Source organism: Pyrus communis, chromosome 10, assembly GCF_963583255.1.
Source record: "Pyrus communis chromosome 10, drPyrComm1.1, whole genome shotgun sequence".
NCBI classification, from domain to species: Eukaryota; Viridiplantae; Streptophyta; class Magnoliopsida; order Rosales; family Rosaceae; genus Pyrus; species Pyrus communis.
In genome coordinates, this window is record NC_084812.1 from 20,684,208 (window position 1) to 20,691,397 (window position 7,190).

At 34.8% G+C, this 7,190-nt stretch overlaps 1 long non-coding RNA gene across 1 annotated transcript; it reads right to left on the bottom strand.

Annotated features, from left to right (window-relative positions):
• Nucleotides 1-2,312: 2,312 nt before the first annotated feature.
• Nucleotides 2,313-4,338, bottom strand: LOC137746615 (uncharacterized). The gene is made up of 2 exons (XR_011069883.1): nt 4,094-4,338; nt 2,313-2,728 (listed from the first exon to the last, which is right to left on the bottom strand). It is a non-coding gene; the product is annotated as an uncharacterized lncRNA (long non-coding RNA).
• Between the last annotated feature and the right edge of the window lie 2,852 nt (nt 4,339-7,190).

Genomic DNA, 7,190 nt, shown 5'->3' on the forward strand with positions numbered 1-7,190 from the left:
CATGTCGAATCGACACCAGACTGTACGGACACATGTATTCAAAGGTGATGTATGTCTTGATGGTGAATGTGGTTCGACCGTTAGAATGTCGAACTCTGAAACTCACTTGTGAGTATCCAATCATAAAATCACTCAGCGTTCAATGCGCCAAAAATCGTAACTTGTAACACCTTACTTTGCCGAGAAGGCTGATAAGATGACCTTTGTCAATAAGGATTCGAAAAATCTTCTCGACCGAGACTTGGATAGGTAACCAGTCGGTCTCGACACAGTGCTGTTTATCCAAACTGAAGGTGCTCCTCGGTTGGCTGATTTTACGGCGACAATGCTGTTTATCCAAACTGAAGGTGTTCGCTGGTTGCCTTCACAGTGTTGTTTATCCAAACTGAAGATGTATCGGCGAGAAAAAGAAAATAAAAAATCTCAAGATGTTTGTCAGGTTTTGCACAGGGCAGTTGTGTGTTGAATTGAAGGTTCTCTGAAATATTGTAAGGCGTCTTGTATTTATAGGGATGAGTACGTGCTGGTTGATAAGCTGATAAAGACTCCAAAGCTATTAAAACTCTTCCACTGACTTGATCCTCAGATAAGCCTTACTACACCCAAGTCTCTGAACTTAGTAAAAAATGCAACCAAATTCGATCCTTGTGTTTAGTTTTATCACATCGAATCCCAAAATAATCTGCAGGTTTGGATTTGAACAAATAACGTTCATCTAAACAACCACCAATTATATATATATATATAGTTTGCCTTTCACTATTTCACATGGCATGCAGACTTATACGGCAACCACCAATTATCTATATCTATATATATATATATATATATATATATATATAATTGATAGCCTTTCACAAGGCATGTAGGCCAAGTCCATCATCAATCCAATTCATCTGACAACATCCATAAACAACCTAGCCTACTTAGGTCTCCTATCTCACCATTATCCAAGCCTTGCAAATCCCATGCTATGCCACTTGATCAGAATCCAAACCGAGTTGCTCTAATCCACACGGTACACTGCTAACAAATCCAAATTAAATTGGATTGTTTTGCCTGCTTCATTATCTGACGTCGTGCATATCCCAATAGTCCACCATCATTCAAATTAATTGGGATTTAGACAAATATGAGGTTTAAATAATTTAAAATATTACTAAGAGATAATATCATGATTAAAATCACAATATTATTTCTCAATAATAATTAAAAATTATTTCAACCATTTTGTCCTTCAATGGTCTAAAATTCTGCTCATTCAACAATCTCGATTGCTCAGGCTGATAGTGTAAAATCGAATCCAAACAATTGTGCAGAACAAATTGATTTGCCTAAGGCAAGACTAAGAAAGCTGAATTCTTCTTGATATGACTTGGCTTCGGAAAATAGGAAGTGCTATGTTGTTCTCTAGGGTATAACAGATATTGGGGTGGGGGGAATTGAACTGAGAACTGTGGATGCATGGGTAAATGTTCTTAACTAACTGAGCAACAAACTCCGTGCAAGAAGTGTTATGTTTTGAAAAAAGAGAAATTGGGTAAAATCTGTAGTTATGGAATTATCATAAATTGTAGTTCCTCAATATAATATAGAGAATCACAAGGAGCATACGTACAAGAAGATACTAATAGGAGGTTTAAGTGTCTCAAATGGATACAAGGGGAAGTCCTTGTAACTTGGATACATCACTCATCGTGTATATGAAACTAGCTCTGCATCGAGTAAACATTGTTTTGTGATTTAAGTATATCTTGTTGTCCAACTGGTTTATTGCAAATTTTGAAATAAAAAAATTTCCATCTATTTGTAGGAGTTTTGGCTGTGATGTTTTAATAATATTTCAAAATTTTGTTTTCTATGAACATCACAACATATATATTATTTGTTTCAATGAAAGCTATACCTAACATTTATTGTTTCTCTCTATGTTTGTTTCCTCCTAAATCTTAGTATTCCTCTCATAGGTTTAACCAAAATTCTAATAGGTAAGGAGCTATCTGGTTGAGCTATCTGGTTGCAACAAGTTAACTGAAACACTAATCGATTGCTTGACTAGCTATGAGACCAATGCCAAAAGACTCGAGCTTGCAGAGTTTGGGGTTAAGGAAACGGTTTTGCTCCAATCAATCCCTTCAAGGTGCATTCCTCCCGGTCCTGGATAAATCATGTGTGCAAATATTTTGTTGTGTGTGTTTTTCTTTTATGCATCGTACTATGAGTTGCGAGTAAAGAGAAATGACTCTGTCATCGTCCGACTCTACGAGGAACGAGTCAAGAAGTGTTAAGGAAATTTAGTGGAACTACAAGGATGAACTAAAGTGGTTAACTCCCAAAAGACAACTATTTATATACGATAAGTTCAAACACCATTCTCCTTGTATCTTATTGTGCAGCCACAAATAATCAAGTCTTTTAAATAGACCATCGAAGGCTTGAACTGAGAACAAACTTGCGGCTAATTGAACTCATGACGCGCTTGTTGAAACAGCACGACAGTAAAAGTCAGAAGGGATGCATAAACTGAATTGGGTAACCTTTGCACGACCTTTCCAACCCCCGGTACACCCTCGGTAGCCCTCTTTGTCGCCATTGCAAACGCCGGTGCTGCAACCAGTGTGATGATCAGTCCTTGACTGACAATAACGAATGTGTCCGCTGTCAACTGCTTGATGAAGTTTGCAAACTCTTCGCGGTCAATTTCTCCATCAAGATTGAGATCGTTTTCCTGCAAATATTAGGGGTAAACATTATTAGAAAAATCAAACGAGTTTCGCTGAAGATAAATCCTTGATTCAACATTTCTAGAAGAGAATAATGAGCTCATATCCAAACAGTTTCTTTACGTTTTCTGAACGGGAATCTTAGATTCTCAACATGGATTCTTACCTAACAAACAGCAGCAACAACAGTATTCAACAAACAGCAGAAACTTGAACATACAAAATTGACACACACATTTTCAATCCTGAATTAGAGACTTGGTTCTGTTTTAGTCAGTCAAGAGATGAATGATACTAAACTGCGACCTGACATACAAGTCACAAACAACAATAGACCTTCTCATCATCTCATGCTTTCAGGATGATATCTCAACGGAAATTTTACATATAAGTAGAGTGCAGACATTAGAATCAGTTTATGAAAGAGGTGCCATCTTTTCACATAACTAGCCAGGCGAAGACTTTATTTAGTGCCTCGGCCAATAGGCCTACTGAAACATGATGATGAATTTTGCAGTCAAATGAACCTGTCTTCAAAATTTCTAACATTTTAGTGCTTAATCGGAACAAAAGTGAACTTAGGTAATCGGAACACGAAGAAACATAGAAGTCTAAACTGAGCAGGAAAAATTGGTCATTTATGTAGAACCTCAAACAAACCGGTACTCTGTCACATCCTGCTAAACCAGACTACATAAAGAAGGACAAAAAGTTGCTTCTTTTTCATCACGGCAACTTAAACATGTTCAAATCATTTTCCATGCATAAGAGAAAGAGTATGTTGTATTGATCTAACAGTCTGAAGTTTAAAATTGCAATTTACACAACAACTATACGAATAAAAGCTAGGTCACTTGTGAGAGTAATTACCAATTACTAATTGTACTCTATTCGATTGAAAAACTTATAAGAATATGAGCAGATAACGAGCTTTCCGTAACCTAAAACAAAAATTGGATCACAAATCTTATTTGCCTAATACTTGGTACGACAACTTGACTTTTGCAGCACAACACCTCAACACAAGAAACGTAACAGATGTTATTGGGTATATACTGTTGAAATTTCAAAAGATATTATCTTACTTGTAGATGGTTTGAGTCTACCAAATTTCATTTCAACCGTTTGATTGTATCCAACGAGAAAATCCCTGTATCAGAAAACTGATTCTGATTCTAATTCATCCTTATGTTTTATTAAACAATTAGAGTACCTTCATCATATCTAAGACAATATCTTTGGAGGGTGGATCAATATGCGGGCCGGGTAAACGCTTATTGAGTTCACTAGAACAGGAAGATTAAACAACAATCAGTTAAAATTAGCAGCATGATTTGTCAATCAGTTAAAAAAAATGGGAATACGTTTACCACGAAAAGCTCCTCACTTGAACACAAGTAGTACACCGATGTACAGTTCTTCAAAATTCAGGTTAACGCTTCCTGTGTCACTTTTAAAATAAAGATCAAACACCTCATCTGTAATCCTGCGTATTTGCTTTCGCCTCCATTGCTTATCTGCAATCCAGAAAATTATCAGATACCTTATAAACGTGTATGTAATTAACGGTTGCTTCATGTCCAGTAATGTAACATAACATGTGAGACTGTCTGTACCGATGGATATCTACAAACTTATGGATAATAATGCTATTTTTTGATGTCGCATCGAGAAATATCAAACTGACGATATCATACTATAAATTCATACATAAAATCCAGTACAAGAACAAGATAAATGGAAACATGCGTATTCAAAACGGTAACTTTCTGCTGCATCTGAGAAAACCCATCGCCCAAGCAACTAATAGATGACTACAGTCCACAACTAAAAGTCATTTGCAGATTCTACAAGTGTGGAGCGATGGAGAAGCCATCGAAACTAGAACCCAACAGAAAATAACATTAACGATGTCGAAGGAACAGAGAGGTACCTCGCAACCTATCGAGGACCTGTCCCATGGCGCAGCAGTGAGCTCAGTACAGAGCTTTTTGCGCTTGGGTTGGATGATAAGTACAACAAATAAAGATAGATAACTCGCCAAGCAGCGTAATTGACGTTGTCAGGCAGCGTAATTATTAAGACAAAATATTAAAAAATAAATACAACAAATAAAGATAGATAACTTGCCAAGCACTCGTGGGCACTTGTAAATTTAAAAAATAATTATTAAGTTACCATGCTCCGATACTAAAGAATAATTATGTATTATGAAATTTTTAACTGTTATATTTAATTTGCACAGCTATGAAAATTTTTTTTTCAATTTTTTTTTTTTGTGAAGAAAATTACGGTATGTCATTCATTGATAAAAAGGCATTACAAGTACATATTATGAAAAACTCGGTCCTAAAAGGGTCTTTGCAAGCTAGATCTAAAAATATAACAATAAAGCATCACTAATCATAGAGTAATGAGCAAACTTCAAGCACTTGTCCGAGCTTATCGGGAATCGCAAGATTACATAGATCAATAAAACTGTTAAATTTCGTGTTACAAGGAGTACGATGCCCATGGGTAGATCGCATCACCTAATCACTGCCATGATCCTAAAGAGCTAGCACACCAAAACGAAAATTTAAATTATGCACTCTCCTATAGAGAGAGAAATCAAACCAAACTCCATGACAATTCTTGGAAATTATTAAACAGAAACAAAATAAAAGGATAAATTATGTCACACTCCACATCTTGTGGACATCTGAAAGTCATATCACTGCATCGGCTAAACCCAAAGTGTCATACTGACTAAACTCAATCCCGACACAATTTGACATCTTCCATGGCTTCTTGGTTCACCCACATATCGAATGTGATAACTAGATACAAAACCTTTTGTTAAATGTGTGTTTGGGCGAAAAGATAATGATTATTACGGTGACTACAATGTCACATCAATAATTCAACATCAAATAAAAATAAACGAAAAGTAAGAGCGAAGAGACGATGATCTATTAATTTTTCATATCAATAAACACTACGTATAATTAAAGAAAAAAAATTGTATTTCTCATTATTTTCTTTTATATATCAATATAAATAGTTTTAAAATTTTAATTAGAGACGAAAACAGTTTTACCAATAATAAAAATAAAATAAAAAATCAATTCGACGCAAGCGTGCCAAAAGAGTAGTTCAGTTTAAATTTTATAAGTTGTATTGTGATTTCAATTTTATATAACTCGAACCCAGAAGTCAAAGCATACCTTAATTCCTAGTTTTGGTTTGCTACACCGACGAGGAGTGATGTTGATTGTAATAAAAAAATTAGAGTGAATTGCTAATTTAATTCTTGAATTATCATATGAGTAAAAATTAGGTTATTAAATTACTTTTTTAGAAAAATTAGTTCTTGAATTATAAAAATATGTCAATTACGTCCCTAATATTAGATTTGAAGATACTATATTCAATTTTTCGTCAATTTAAGTCACGTTACTTGCATGTGATACACATTGGTGGGTAGATTGGTAATTTTTCAAAAAGAAATAGTGTATGGAGTCAATTTAGAGGGTAAATTAGACGTTAGATTCACAACCTATATGAAATGTTAAGGGCTTATAGGTGGAAAATGATGTTATTACATTCTAAAGTGTGTTAAGTGACTTAAGTCGATGAAAAATTGGATAAAATAGCTTTGAATATAATAGTAGGGATGAAATTAGCAATTTTAATGAATTTAGGTACTTATTTTACCAAAAAAATAATTCAGGGACCTAATTTTCATTGAGGTGATAGTTCAGGGACTAAATCGGCACTTCACCCTAAGAATTATAGGATTGAGTACCTAAAACTTCCCAACTTTTTAGTGTCATTTCAAATTAGTCTCAATTTTTTAAAACATTTCAAACAAGTAGCCAATCTATTGAAAATGTCACATTCGTTAAGCCCCAGTTAAAAATTTGTTAAATTAACTAGAGATTACTATGTCTCCAAAAACAATTGAAGATCATGGAAGCATGGCCTCCACCAATTAACATCACCACAACCACCACCACCACCATCAGGTCATCACCTCCAAACCCAATGCAAGACCAACAACTCCACCCTACAGCTCAAGCAGCCAACATTAAAAAGAATGTCATGAAAGTTGCGGAAATGTCATGGATGTTGCGGAAATGGTATAGATTGCCATGCCCGCATAGAAGAACTCAAAGCTTTACGATCGAAAATCAGCAAATGAGGAAATCACATGAGCATAAACAAGCTCCTTGAAGATCTATATGAATTTTTAACCCTCTTCTTTGTTAGGAGATTGTCCCCTGACGTAACTTCAATTTGAGTCCATTTTTTATTCAGTTCAATACCGTTTGATCATTGGGTTCCTTATTATATAATCTATGTTTGAAATTTAGATTTTGAGTCAACTAATATTAATGTTGACCATGATATACCTTGTTGGTGAGTTTTAAATATAAACTATGTTTGAAAAATTAACTAGGGCTTAATGGCTGTGACATTTTCAAT